The sequence below is a fragment of the Crotalus tigris genome, unplaced genomic scaffold (genome assembly GCF_016545835.1).
Source record: "Crotalus tigris isolate CLP2741 ecotype Arizona unplaced genomic scaffold, ASM1654583v1 scf7180000020724.653033, whole genome shotgun sequence".
NCBI lineage: Eukaryota > Metazoa > Chordata > Lepidosauria > Squamata > Viperidae > Crotalus > Crotalus tigris.
In genome coordinates, this window is record NW_024098152.1 from 621,880 (window position 1) to 637,615 (window position 15,736).

General features: G+C 44.6%; 1 long non-coding RNA gene across 1 annotated transcript; it reads left to right on the plus strand.

The window, feature by feature from the left end:
* Nucleotides 1-14,316: 14,316 nt before the first annotated feature.
* Nucleotides 14,317-15,283, plus strand: LOC120319434. Its single transcript, XR_005559760.1, has 3 exons — nucleotides 14,317-14,350; nucleotides 14,664-14,905; nucleotides 15,261-15,283. It is a non-coding gene; the product is annotated as an uncharacterized LOC120319434 (long non-coding RNA).
* Nucleotides 15,284-15,736: the final 453 nt, after the last annotated feature.

The window sequence follows — 15,736 nt, forward strand, 5'->3', positions numbered from 1 at the left end:
TGACCTATCCATGTTTCCTGGTAAAATACATGGGAAAATCCCATAGGAGGAAAATTCCACTTAGGGTTAGGGTTAGGTTACCATGAACTCATACGGCAAAATGGAAGCTGCCAAAAAACCCAGAGTGCTTGGGTATACTTAGGAGGGCACTTACATTTCTAGGCTGCCCTATGTATGTTTCCTGATAAAATACATGGGTAAATCCCATAAGAGGAAAATTCCACTTAGGGTTAGGGTTAGGTCACAATGAATTGATAGAGCAAAATGGACACCGCCAACAAAATCGGAGTGCTTGTGTATGATTAGGAGGGCACTTATTTTCTAGGCTGTCCTCTGTATGTTTCCTGGTAAAGTACATGGGAAAATCCCATAGGAGGAAAATTCCACTTAGGGTTAGGGTTAGGTCACCATGAACTCATAGAGCAAACTGGAAGCCGCCAACAAACTCGGAGTGCTTGGCTATGGTTAGGAGGGCACTTAGTTTTCTAGGCTGACCTATCTATGTTTCCTGGTAAAATACAAAGGAAAATCCCATAGGAGGAAAATTCCACTTAGGGTTAGGGTTAGGTCACCATGAACTCAAAGAGCAAAATGGACACCACCAACAAACTCGGAGTGCTTGGGTATAGTTAGGAGGGCACTTACTTTTCTAGGCTGCCCTATCTATGTTTCCTGGTAAAATACATGGGAAAATCCCACAGGAGGAAAATTCCACTTAGGGTTAGAGTTAGGTCACCATGAACTCATAGAGCAAAATGGAAGCCGCCAACACACTCAGAGTGCTTGGCTATGGTTAGGAGGGAACTTACTTTTCTACACTGCCCTATCTATGTTTCCTGGTAAAATACTTCGGAAAATCCCATAGGAGGAAAATTCCACTTAGGGTTAGGGTTAGGTCACTATGAACTCCTAGAGCAAAATGGACACCTCCAACAAACTCAGAATTCTTGGGTTTGGTTAGGAGAGCAATTATTTTCTAGGCTGCCCTATGTATGTTTCCTGATAAAATACATGGGTAAATCCCATAAGAGGAAAATTCCACTTAGGGTTAGGGTTAGGTCACAATGAATTGATAGAGCAAAATGGACACCGCCAACAAAATCGGAGTGCTTGTGTATGGTTAGGAGGGCACTTATTTTCTAGGCTGTCCTCTGTATGTTTCCTGGTAAAGTACATGGGAAAATCCCATAGGAGGAAAATTCCACTTAGGGTTAGGGTTAGGTCACCATGAACTCATAGAGCAAACTGGAAGCCGCCAACAAACTCGGAGTGCTTGTTTATGCTTAGGAGGGCACTTATTTTCTAGGCTGCCCTATCTATGTTTCCTGGTAAAATACAATGGAAAATCCCATAAAAGGAAAATTCCACTTAGGGTTAGGGTTAGGTCACCATGAACTCAAAGAGCAAAATGGACACCGCCAACAAACTCGGAGTACTTGGGTATAGTTAGGAGGGCACTTACTTTTCTAGGATGACCTATCCATGTTTCCTGGTAAACTACATGGGAAAATCCCATAGGAGGAAAATTCCACTTAGGGTTAGGGTTAGGTCACCATGAACTCATAGAGCAAAATGGACAGTGACAAAAAACTCGGAGTGCTTGGGTATGGTTAGTAGGACAGTTACTTTTCTAGTCTGCCCTATCTATGTTTCCTGGTAAACTACATGGGAAAATCCCATAGGAGGAAAATTCCACTTAGGGTTAGGGTTAGGTCACCATGAATTGATAGAGCAAAATGGAAGCCGCCAACAAACCCGGAGTGCTTGGCTATGGTTAGGAGGGCACTTAGTTTTCTAGGCTGACTTATCTAGCTTTCCTCGCAAAATACATGGGAAAATCCCATACGAGGAAAATTCCACTTAGGGTTAGGGTTAGGTCACCATGAACTCAAAGAGCAAAATGGACACCCAACAAACTCGGAGTGCTTGGGTATGTTTAGGGCACTTACTTTTCTAGGCTGCCCTATCTATGTTTCCTGGTAAAATACATGGGAAAATCCCATAGGAGGAAAATTCCACTTAGGGTTAGGGTTAGGTCACCATGAACTCAAAGAGCAAAATGGACACCGCCAACAAACTCAGAGTGCTTGAGTATAGTTAGGAGGGCACTTATTTTCTAGGCTTCCCTTTCTATGTTTCCTGATAAAATACAGGGGAAAATCCCATAGGAGGAAAATTCCACTTAGGGTTAGGGTTAGGTCACCATGAACTCATAGAGCAAAATGGAAGCTGCCAACAAACTCAGAGTGCTTGGGTATGGTTAGGAGGGCACTTACCTTTTCTAGGCTGCCCTCTCTATGTTTCCTGGTAAAATACATGGGAAAATCCCATAGGAGGAAATTTCCTCTTAGGGTTAGGGTTAGGTTACCATGAACTCATAGAGCAAACTGGAAGCCGCCAACAAACTCGGAGTGCTTGTGTATGCTTAGGAGGGCACTTATTTTCTAGGCTGCCCTATCTATGTTTCCTGGTAAAATACAAAGGAAAATCCCATAAAAGGAAAATTCCACTTAGGGTTAGGGTTAGGTCACCATGAACTCAAAGAGCAATATGGAAGCTGCCAACAAACTCGGAGTGCTTGGGTATGGTTAGGAGGGCACTTACTTTTCTAGGCTGCCCTCTCTATGTTTCCTGGTAAAATACATGGGAAAATCCCATAGGAGGAAATTTCCTCTTAGGGTTAGGGTTAGGTTACCATGAACTCATAGAGCAAAATTGAAGCCGCCAACAAACTCGGAATGCTTGGCTATGGTTAAGAGGGCACTTAGTTTTCTAGGCTGACTTATCTATCTTTCCTGGTAAACTACATGGGAAAATCCCATAGGAGGAAAATTCCAGATAGGCTTAGCGTTAAGTCACCATGAACTCACAGAGCAAAATGGACACCGCCAACAAACTCGGAGTTCTTGTGTATGGTTAGGAGAGAACTTAATTTTCTAGGCCGCCCTATTTAGGTTTCCTGGTAAACTACATAGGAAAATCCCATAGGAGGAAAATTCCACTTAGGGTGAGGGTTAGGTCACCATGAACTCACAGAGCAAAATGGGCAGCGCCAACAAACTCGGATTGCTTGGGTATTGTTAGTAGGACAGTTCCTTTTCTAAAGTGCCCTATCTATGTTTCTTGGTAAACTACATGGGAAAATCCCATAGGAGGAAAATTCCACTTAGGGTTAGGTCACTATGAATTCACAGAGCAAAATGGACAGCGCCAACAAACTCGGAGTGCTTGGGTATGGTTAGGAGGGAACTTAATTTTATAGGCCATCCTATTTAGGTTTCCTGGTAAAGTATATGGGGAAATCCCATAGGATGAAAATTCCACTTAGGGTTAGGGTTAGGTCACCATTAACTCACTTAGCAAAATGGACACCGCCAACAAACTCAGAGTGCTTGAGTGTGGTTAGGAGGCCACTTACTTTTCTAGGCTGCGCTATCTATGTATCCTGGTAAAATACATGGGAAAATCCCATGGGGGAAAATCCCACTTAGGGTTAGGGTTAATTAACCATGAACTCGTAGAGCAAAATGGACACCGCCAACAAACCCGGTGTGCTTCGGGAAGATTAGGACGGCAATTTGTTTTCTAGGCTTCGCTATCTATGTATCCTGGTAAAATACATGGGAAAATCCCATAGGAGGAAAATTCCACTAAAGGTTAGGGTTAGGTCACCCTGAACTCATAGAGCAAAATGGACAGCGCCAACACACTCAGAGTGATTGGGTGTGGTTCGGAGGGCACTTACTTTTCTAGGCTGCGCTATCTATGTTTCCTGGTAAACTACATCGGAAAATCCCATAGGAGGAAAATTCCACTTAGGGTTAGGGTTAGGTCACCATGAACTCATAGAGCAAAATGGACACCGCCAACAAACTGAGAGTGCTTGGGTATGGTTAGGAGGCCAATTACTTTTCTAGCCTGCGCTATCTATGTATCCTGGTAAAATACATGGGAAAATCCCATAGTAGGAAAATTCCACTTAGGGTTAGGGTTAGCTCACCATGAACTCATAGAGCAAAATGGACAGTGCCAAAAAACTCGGAGTGCTTGGGTATGGTTAGTAGGACAGTTACTTTTCTAGCCTGCCCTATCTATGTTTCCTGGTAAACTACATGGGAAAATCCCATAGGAGGAAAATTCCACTTAACGTTAGGGTTAGGTCACCATGAACTCATAGAGCAAAATGGACATCGCTAACAAACTCCGTGTTCTTTCGTATGGATCGTAGGACAGCTACTTTTCTAGCCTACCATATCTATGTTTCCTGGTGAACTACATATGAAAATCCCATAAGAGGAAAATTCCACTTAGGGTTAGGGTTAGGTCACCATGAACTCATAGAGCAAAATGGACATCACCGACAAACTCGGTGTTCTTATGTATGGTTAGTAGGACAGTTAATTTTCTAGCCTACCCTATCTATGTTTCCTGGTAAACTATATGGGAAGATCGCATAGGAGGAAAATTCCACTTAGGGTTAGGGTTAGGTCACCATGAACTCAAAGAGCAAAATGGACACCGCCAACAAACTCCGATTCCTTGCATATGGTTAGTAGGACAGTTCCTTTTCTAGCCTGCCCTATCTATGTTTCTTGGTAAACTACATGGGAAAATCCCATAGAAGGAAAATTCCACTTAGGGTTAGGGTTAGGTCACCATGAACTCATAGAGCAAAATGGACATCGCTAACAAACTCCGTGTTCTTGCGTATGGATAGTAGGACAGTTACTTTTCTACCCTGCCCTCTCTATGTTTCCTGGTAAACTACATGGGAAAATCCCAATAGGTGGAAAATTCCACTTAGGGTTAGGGTTAAGTCACCATGAACTCACAGAGCCAAATGGACACCGCCAACAAACTCGGAGTTCTTGGGTATGGTTAGGAGGGAACTTAATTTTCTAGGCCGCCCTATTTAGGTTTCCTGGTAAACTACATGGGAAAATCCTATAGGAGGAAAATTCCACTTAGGGTTAGGGTGAGGTCACCATGAACTCACAGAGCAAAATGGACCCCGCCAACAAACTCGGAGTGCTTGGGTTTGGTTAGGAGGGCACTTAATTTTCTAGGCCGCCCTATTTAGGTTTCCTGGTATAATATATGGGAAAGTCCCATAGGAGGAAAATTCCACTTAGGGTTAGGGTTAGATCCCCATGAACTCATAGAGTAAAATGGACAGCGCCAACAAACTCGGAGTGCTTGGGTATGGTTAGTAGGACAGTTACTTTTCTAGCCTGCCCTATCTATGTTTCCTGGTAAACTACATTGGAAAATCCCATAGGAGGAAAATTCCACTTAGGATTAGGGTTAGGTCACTATGAATTCATAGAGCAAAATGGACACCGCCAACAAACTCGGAGTGCTTGGGTATAGTTAGGAGGGCACTTACTTTTCTAGGCTGCCCTATCTATGTTTCCTGGTAAAATACATGGGAAAATCCCACAGGAGGAAAATTCCACTTAGGGTTAGAGTTAGGTCACCATGAACTCATAGAGCAAAATGGAAGCCGCCAACACACTCAGAGTGCTTGGCTATGGTTAGGAGGGAACTTACTTTTCTACACTGCCCTATCTATGTTTCCTGGTAAAATACTTCGGAAAATCCCATAGGAGGAAAATTCCACTTAGGGTTAGGGTTAGGTCACTATGAACTCCTAGAGCAAAATGGACACCTCCAACAAACTCAGAATTCTTGGGTTTGGTTAGGAGAGCAATTATTTTCTAGGCTGCCCTATGTATGTTTCCTGATAAAATACATGGGTAAATCCCATAAGAGGAAAATTCCACTTAGGGTTAGGGTTAGGTCACAATGAATTGATAGAGCAAAATGGACACCGCCAACAAAATCGGAGTGCTTGTGTATGGTTAGGAGGGCACTTATTTTCTAGGCTGTCCTCTGTATGTTTCCTGGTAAAGTACATGGGAAAATCCCATAGGAGGAAAATTCCACTTAGGGTTAGGGTTAGGTCACCATGAACTCATAGAGCAAACTGGAAGCCGCCAACAAACTCGGAGTGCTTGTTTATGCTTAGGAGGGCACTTATTTTCTAGGCTGCCCTATCTATGTTTCCTGGTAAAATACAATGGAAAATCCCATAAAAGGAAAATTCCACTTAGGGTTAGGGTTAGGTCACCATGAACTCAAAGAGCAAAATGGACACCGCCAACAAACTCGGAGTACTTGGGTATAGTTAGGAGGGCACTTACTTTTCTAGGATGACCTATCCATGTTTCCTGGTAAACTACATGGGAAAATCCCATAGGAGGAAAATTCCACTTAGGGTTAGGGTTAGGTCACCATGAACTCATAGAGCAAAATGGACAGTGACAAAAAACTTGGAGTGCTTGGGTATGGTTAGTAGGACAGTTACTTTTCTAGTCTGCCCTATCTATGTTTCCTGGTAAACTACATGGGAAAATCCCATAGGAGGAAAATTCCACTTAGGGTTAGGGTTAGGTCACCATGAATTGATAGAGCAAAATGGAAGCCGCCAACAAACCCGGAGTGCTTGGCTATGGTTAGGAGGGCACTTAGTTTTCTAGGCTGACTTATCTAGCTTTCCTCGCAAAATACATGGGAAAATCCCATACGAGGAAAATTCCACTTAGGGTTAGGGTTAGGTCACCATGAACTCAAAGAGCAAAATGGACACCACCAACAAACTCGGAGTGCTTGGGTATAGTTAGGAGGGCACTTACTTTTCTAGGCTGCCCTATCTATGTTTCCTGGTAAAATACATGGGAAAATCCCATAGGAGGAAAATTCCACTTAGGGTTAGGGTTAGGTCACCATGAACTCAAAGAGCAAAATGGACACCGCCAACAAACTCAGAGTGCTTGAGTATAGTTAGGAGGGCACTTATTTTCTAGGCTTCCCTTTCTATGTTTCCTGATAAAATACAGGGGAAAATCCCATAGGAGGAAAATTCCACTTAGGGTTAGGGTTAGGTCACCATGAACTCATAGAGCAAAATGGAAGCTGCCAACAAACTCAGAGTGCTTGGGTATGGTTAGGAGGGCACTTACCTTTTCTAGGCTGCCCTCTCTATGTTTCCTGGTAAAATACATGGGAAAATCCCATAGGAGGAAATTTCCTCTTAGGGTTAGGGTTAGGTTACCATGAACTCATAGAGCAAACTGGAAGCCGCCAACAAACTCGGAGTGCTTGTGTATGCTTAGGAGGGCACTTATTTTCTAGGCTGCCCTATCTATGTTTCCTGGTAAAATACAAAGGAAAATCCCATAAAAGGAAAATTCCACTTAGGGTTAGGGTTAGGTCACCATGAACTCAAAGAGCAATATGGAAGCTGCCAACAAACTCGGAGTGCTTGGGTATGGTTAGGAGGGCACTTACTTTTCTAGGCTGCCCTCTCTATGTTTCCTGGTAAAATACATGGGAAAATCCCATAGGAGGAAATTTCCTCTTAGGGTTAGGGTTAGGTTACCATGAACTCATAGAGCAAAATTGAAGCCGCCAACAAACTCGGAATGCTTGGCTATGGTTAAGAGGGCACTTAGTTTTCTAGGCTGACTTATCTATCTTTCCTGGTAAACTACATGGGAAAATCCCATAGGAGGAAAATTCCAGATAGGCTTAGCGTTAAGTCACCATGAACTCACAGAGCAAAATGGACACCGCCAACAAACTCGGAGTTCTTCTGTATGGTTAGGAGAGAACTTAATTTTCTAGGCCGCCCTATTTAGGTTTCCTGGTAAACTACATAGGAAAATCCCATAGGAGGAAAATTCCACTTAGGGTGAGGGTTAGGTCACCATGAACTCACAGAGCAAAATGGGCAGCGCCAACAAACTCGGATTGCTTGGGTATTGTTAGTAGGACAGTTCCTTTTCTAAAGTGCCCTATCTATGTTTCTTGGTAAACTACATGGGAAAATCCCATAGGAGGAAAATTCCACTTAGGGTTAGGTCACTATGAATTCACAGAGCAAAATGGACAGCGCCAACAAACTCGGAGTGCTTGGGTATGGTTAGGAGGGAACTTAATTTTATAGGCCATCCTATTTAGGTTTCCTGGTAAAGTATATGGGGAAATCCCATAGGATGAAAATTCCACTTAGGGTTAGGGTTAGGTCACCATTAACTCACTTAGCAAAATGGACACCGCCAACAAACTCAGAGTGCTTGAGTGTGGTTAGGAGGCCACTTACTTTTCTAGGCTGCGCTATCTATGTATCCTGGTAAAATACATGGGAAAATCCCATGGGGGAAAATCCCACTTAGGGTTAGGGTTAATTAACCATGAACTCGTAGAGCAAAATGGACACCGCCAACAAACCCGGTGTGCTTCGGGAAGATTAGGACGGCAATTTGTTTTCTAGGCTTCGCTATCTATGTATCCTGGTAAAATACATGGGAAAATCCCATAGGAGGAAAATTCCACTAAAGGTTAGGGTTAGGTCACCCTGAACTCATAGAGCAAAATGGACAGCGCCAACACACTCAGAGTGATTGGGTGTGGTTCGGAGGGCACTTACTTTTCTAGGCTGCGCTATCTATGTTTCCTGGTAAACTACATCGGAAAATCCCATAGGAGGAAAATTCCACTTAGGGTTAGGGTTAGGTCACCATGAACTCATAGAGCAAAATGGACACCGCCAACAAACTGAGAGTGCTTGGGTATGGTTAGGAGGCCAATTACTTTTCTAGCCTGCGCTATCTATGTATCCTGGTAAAATACATGGGAAAATCCCATAGTAGGAAAATTCCACTTAGGGTTAGGGTTAGCTCACCATGAACTCATAGAGCAAAATGGACAGTGCCAAAAAACTCGGAGTGCTTGGGTATGGTTAGTAGGACAGTTACTTTTCTAGCCTGCCCTATCTATGTTTCCTGGTAAACTACATGGGAAAATCCCATAGGAGGAAAATTCCACTTAACGTTAGGGTTAGGTCACCATGAACTCATAGAGCAAAATGGACATCGCTAACAAACTCCGTGTTCTTTCGTATGGATCGTAGGACAGCTACTTTTCTAGCCTACCATATCTATGTTTCCTGGTGAACTACATATGAAAATCCCATAAGAGGAAAATTCCACTTAGGGTTAGGGTTAGGTCACCATGAACTCATAGAGCAAAATGGACATCACCGACAAACTCGGTGTTCTTATGTATGGTTAGTAGGACAGTTAATTTTCTAGCCTACCCTATCTATGTTTCCTGGTAAACTATATGGGAAGATCGCATGGGAGGAAAATTCCACTTAGGGTTAGGGTTAGGTCACCATGAACTCAAAGAGCAAAATGGACACCGCCAACAAACTCCGATTCCTTGCATATGGTTAGTAGGACAGTTCCTTTTCTAGCCTGCCCTATCTATGTTTCTTGGTAAACTACATGGGAAAATCCCATAGAAGGAAAATTCCACTTAGGGTTAGGGTTAGGTCACCATGAACTCATAGAGCAAAATGGACATCGCTAACAAACTCCGTGTTCTTGCGTATGGATAGTAGGACAGTTACTTTTCTACCCTGCCCTCTCTATGTTTCCTGGTAAACTACATGGGAAAATCCCAATAGGTGGAAAATTCCACTTAGGGTTAGGGTTAAGTCACCATGAACTCACAGAGCCAAATGGACACCGCCAACAAACTCGGAGTTCTTGGGTATGGTTAGGAGGGAACTTAATTTTCTAGGCCGCCCTATTTAGGTTTCCTGGTAAACTACATGGGAAAATCCTATAGGAGGAAAATTCCACTTAGGGTTAGGGTGAGGTCACCATGAACTCACAGAGCAAAATGGACCCCGCCAACAAACTCGGAGTGCTTGGGTTTGGTTAGGAGGGCACTTAATTTTCTAGGCCGCCCTATTTAGGTTTCCTGGTATAATATATGGGAAAGTCCCATAGGAGGAAAATTCCACTTAGGGTTAGGGTTAGATCCCCATGAACTCATAGAGTAAAATGGACAGCGCCAACAAACTCGGAGTGCTTGGGTATGGTTAGTAGGACAGTTACTTTTCTAGCCTGCCCTATCTATGTTTCCTGGTAAACTACATTGGAAAATCCCATAGGAGGAAAATTCCACTTAGGATTAGGGTTAGGTCACTATGAATTCATAGAGCAAAATGGACACCGCCAACAAACTCGGAGTGCTTGTGTATGGTTAGGAGGGCACTTCATTTTCTAGGCCGCCCTATTTAGGTTTCCTGGTAAACTACATGGGAAAATCCAATAGGAGGGTTAGGGTGAGGTCACCATGAACTCATAGAGCAAAATGGTCACCGCCAACAAACAGAGTGCTTGGGTATGGTTAGGAGGCCAATTACTTTTCTAGGCTGCGCTATCTATGTATCCTGGTAAAATATCCAGGGAAAATCCCATAGGAGGAAAATTCCACTTAGGGTTAGGGTTAGGTCACCATGAACTCATAGAGCAAAATGGGTATCACCGACAAACTCGATGTTCTTATGTATGGTTAGTAGGACAGTTAATTTTCTAGCCTACCCTATCTATGTTTCCTGGTAAACTATATGGGAAGATCGCATAGGAGGAAAATTCCACTTAGGGTTAGGGTTAGGTCACCATGAACTCAAAGAGCAAAATGGACACTGCCAACAAACTCGGATTGCTTGCGTATGGTTAGTAGGACAGTTCCTTTTCTAGCCTGCCCTATCTATGTTTCTTGGTAAACTACATGGGAAAATCCCATAGAAGGAAAATTCCACTTAGGGGTAGGTCACCATGAACTCATAGAGCAAAATGGACATCGCTAACAAACTCCGTGTTCTTGCATATGGATAGTAGGACAGTTACTTTTCTACCCTGCCCTCTCTATGTTTCCTGGTAAACTACATGGGAAAATCCCAATAGGAGGAAAATTCCACTTAGGGTTAGGGTTAAGTAACCATGAACTCACAGAGCAAAATGGACACCGCCAACAAACTCGGAGTTCTTGGGTATGGTTAGGAGGGAACTTAATTTTCTAGGCCGCCCTATTTAGGTTTCCTGGTAAACTACATGGGAAAATCCCATAGGAGGAAAATTCCACTTAGGGTTAGGGTGAGGTCACCATGAACTCACAGAGCAAAATGGACCCCGCCAACAAACTTGGAGTGCTTGGGTTTGGTTAGGAGGGCACTTAATTTTCTAGGCCGCCCTATTTAGGTTTCCTGGTAAAATATATGGGAAAGTCCCTTAGGAGGAAAATTCCACTTAGGGGTAGGGTTAGATCCCCATGAACTCATAGAGCAAAATGGACAGCGCCAACAAACTCAGAGTGCTTGGGTATGGTTAGTAGGACAGTTACTTTTCTAGCCTGCCCTATCTATGTTTCCTGGTAAACTACATGGGAAAAGTCCATAGGAGGAAAATTCCTCTTAGGGTTAGGGTTAGGTCACCATGAACTCACAGAGCAAAATGGACACCGCCAACAAACTCAGAGTGCTTCGGTGTGGTTAGGAGGCCACTTACTTTTCTAGGCTGCGTTATCTATGTATCCTGGTAAAATATATGGGAAAATCCCATAGGGGGAAAATTCCACTTAGGGTTAGGGTTAATTAACCATGAACTCGTACAGCAAAATGGACACCGCCAACAAACTCAGAGTGCTTCGGTGTGGTTAGGAGAGCACTTATTTTCCAGCCTGCCCTATGTTTCCTGGTAAAATACATGGGAAAATCCCATAGGAGGAAAATTCCACTTAGGGTTAGGGTTAGGTTACCATGAACTCATACGGCAAAATGGAAGCTGCCAAAAAACTCGGAGTGCTTGGGTATACTTAGGAGGGCACTTACTTTTCTTGGCTGCCCTATGTATATTTCCTGATAAAATACATGGGTAAATCCCATAAGAGGAAAATTCCACTTAGGGTTAGGGTTACGTCACAATGAATTGATAGAGCAAAATGGACACCGCCAACAAACTTGGAGTGCTTGAGTATGGTTACGAGGGCTCTTAATTTTCTAGGCCGCCCTATGTAGGTTTCCTGGTAAAATATATGGGAAAATCCCATAGGTGGAAAATTCCACTTACGGTTAGGGTTATGTCACCATGAACTCACAGAGCAAAATGGACAGCGCCAACAAACCCGGAGTGCTTGGGTATGGTTAGGAGGGCACTTACTTTTCTAGGCTGCGCTATGTATGTTTCCTGGTAAACTACATGGGAAAATCCCATAGGAGGAAAATTCCACTTAACGTTAGGGTTAGATCACCATGAACTCATAGAGCAAAATGGACATCGCTAAGAAACTCCGTGTTCTTGCATATGGATAGTAGGACAGCTACTTTTCTAGCCTACCATATCTATGTTTCCTGGTAAACTACATATGAAAATCCCATAAGAGGAAAATTCCACTTAGGGTTAGGGTTAGGTCACCATGAACTCATAGAGCAAAATGGACATCACCAACAAACTCGGTGTTCTTATGTATGGTTAGTAGGACAGTTACTTTTCTAGCCTACCCTATCTATGTTTCCTGGTAAACTATATGGGAAGATCGCATAGGAGGAAAATTCCACTTAGGGTTAGGGTTAGGTCACCATGAACTCATAGAGCAAAATGGACACCGCCAACAAACTCGGATTGCTTTCGTATGGTTAGTAGGACAGTTCCTTTTCTAGCCTGCCCTATCTATGTTTCTTGGTAAACTACATGGGAAAATCCCATAGGAGGAATATTCCACTTAGGGTTAGGGTTAGGTCATCATGAACTCCTAGAGCAAAATGGACATCGCCAACAAACTAGGAGTGCTTGGGTATGGTTAGGAGGGCACTGACTTTTCTAGGCTGCCCTATCTATGTTTCCTGGTAAAATACATGGGAAAAGTCCATAGGAGGAAAATTCCTCTTAGGGTTAGGTCACCATGAACTCCTAGAGCAGTGGTTCTCAACCTTTCTAATGCCGCGACCCCATAATACAGTTCCCCATGTTGTGGTGACCCCCAACCACTTATACATCACCGGGTGCCAGAGGCATGGCCAAAGAAAAGGGGAAAAAAAATGGCGGACAGCCTTGTTTGGCGACCCCCATGAAATGGTCGTTCGACCCCAAATGGGGTCCCGACCCACAGGTTGAGAACCACTGTCCTAGAGCAAAATGGACATCGCCAACGAACTCAGTGCTTGGGTCTGGTTAGGAGGGCACTGATTTTTCTAGGCTGCCATATCTATGTTTCCTGGTAAAATACGTGGGAAAATCCCATTGGAGGAAAATTCTGTCAGAATACAGCTGGAAGGGACCTCGGAGGTCTTCTAGTCCAGCCGCCTGCTCAAGCAGGAGGCCCTAATTGGAATTTTCCTCCAATGAGATTTTCCTATGTATTTTACCAGGAAACATAGATAGGGCAGCCTAGAAAAATCAGTGCCCTCCTAACTATAGCCAAGCACTCGGAGTTTGTTGGCGATGTCCATTTTGTTCTAGGAGTTCATGGTGATATAACCCTAGCACTAAGTGGAATTTTCCTCCAATGGCTTGGAGTCCATCCTAGGCCTTTTTAATGGCCTCCATCCTATAGCTAAGGCAGGGGTAGGCAACCTTGGCTCTTTAATGACTGGTGGACTTCAACTCCCAGAATTCCTGAGCCAGCCCTACTAAGGGACGGAAAACTGGTCAAATCAGATACTGCGGCCAGAAAAATAAATAAACCTCTTTAAGATGATTATTCTTGATTATTAAAACCTTATTAATATGAATAAGCCACGATAGGCCTTAACTCGGTTTAAGATTGGAACCAGGATTTGTTCTGCGCCCGTGTCGCACAGACCGGGCCCCCCGTCGCCACGTTAATATTAATAATAAGGCGTTAAGAATAAAAATAGAGAAGAATAAGCTTCAAATGCTATTCAAAAGTATTTATTTCTTTGGGCGGCAGCATTACCCGTTTTTGACCACAGGAGGGCAGTGTTTCCCGTCCCATAGCATTAACAGGGAGGCCGTCGTAGGCCACTTGCCCAGGATCGGGACACCGAGACGCTAAGCCCCAAAGCGCAGAGCGTCAGCCAAAGGGTCGCCACTCTATGCTCCTCCGAAAGGGACGGGCCGCTTCCCTCGGCCTTCTGCGCATGTCCGCCGGCTGGTTCTTGACGAGAAATCTGCGAGAGGCCCTCTCGGGCTTCCTGTCTGTCGGTATCGGCCGTCCCCCAGGTGCTGCGGTAAAAGGACCTTTCCATCATGCCCGACTTCCGTTCCTTCGTTTTTAATCTTTCCCCCTACTTCCTTTCGGGTAGACCTCATCACGTCTGACTTCCTTTCCGCTCAAATTCGCCGTCCTCCAGGGTCGTTGAATGGCGACCTTCCCAATATGGCCGACTTCCGGTCCGTCCTTCTTAATCATCCTTCCACTTCCTTTTTTTCCGAGGACCTTCTGGGCAGGGCGGACTCCACGTCCGATCAACGAGGTAAGCCTTGAAAACCCCATTCAAAAGGCTTATTTCCCTTGGCGGCCGCAATACCCGTCCCATAGCATTTACCATCGAGGCCACCGTAGGCCTTTTCCACGGCCTCAATGCCGCTATCGCTAAGGAGGGAAAACAGTGCCCTCCCGTGGCCAAGCCGGGTATAGCAGCCACCGAAAGAAATAAACCTTTGAAAATGGCAAAAGGGCCTCCCGTCGCCCTATTAATATTAAGAAGAGGTTACTAATAAAGACGGGTGGGAAATAAATAGCCTTAAAATCCCATTTAAAAGCTTTATTTTTTTCGGCGACCGCAGTACCCGTTTTTGACCACAGGAGGGCACAGTTTTCCGTCCCGTAGCATGACCACCGACGACGACGACGACGTTCCCAGTACGGCCGAGTTCCTGTCCATCCACCGAATTCGTCCTCAACTTCCTGTCCGTTTGCAGCACGGTTCCCTGCTTTTTCCCGTGCTCTTTTCTGCACTACGTTGACGGAGCGCACGTCTACCGGCGAGGCCTCGGGAAGGAAAAAAGGAAGCCTGCTACAGCCTCAGGTGAACCGAGCCATCCCCGCATTTCCTGATTCCAGAAAGATACCGGCTTTCTCTGTTACCTAGTTAGCGGGGGATCCCCACCTTCCCCCTCCCCCGCCTCCTCCCCGGCCACTCGTTTGGTCCTCTGCCCTAAGATGTCCGCCTGGCCGTTCCTGGCCTTTCGCCGCCGGTGTCAGTAAGAATGCGACCGAGAACCGGTGGCGGCGGCGGCGCCGGAGGTTGTGAGACCTGGTCTCTTTGCGCTCTTTCCCTTTGAGCTATAGGGGCTAAATTGGGAACGTAGAGACGAAGTTAGCTTGTTTTAATTACACACTTCGGGGTCGTTTACGCGAGCTAAGCCGCGGCTTCTTTTTAGCTCCTTTTTAGAGGCGGGGCCGGCGGGACACGCTCCAGGCTTTTGGCGTTCGGGTCGGGAAGGGGGTTCCGACCCGTCTCGGGGGTCTCCTCGAAGGCTGCCAAGCAAGGCAGCCGTTGAATGGTGTTTTCCCAGCGCCCGAGTCGCGGATGTAGAAGAACCAGTCGTATCGCGCTTCCCTGTGTTACACCTTAAGAGGTTGCTCCTAAAAGTGCACCCCGCTCGCCCCCTTCAAGCAAATCCAAGTGTTTTTATTTGAGAATAGTTTTGTTTGTCCTGCCCTGCTATTTCTTTAAGGAGATCGTACGTATGTAGGTTTTTATTTAGGTTTGGTGTTTCTAAACTATATTTCTTAGAGATCCCTATGTATTAATCTAGGTGCAATCTCAAATCTCTATTTGAAATTGTGTGTATTTTTATTAAGAAACGATCAATATAAAAATAAATGCAGTTTATTTTGAAAATGTGTATAACCT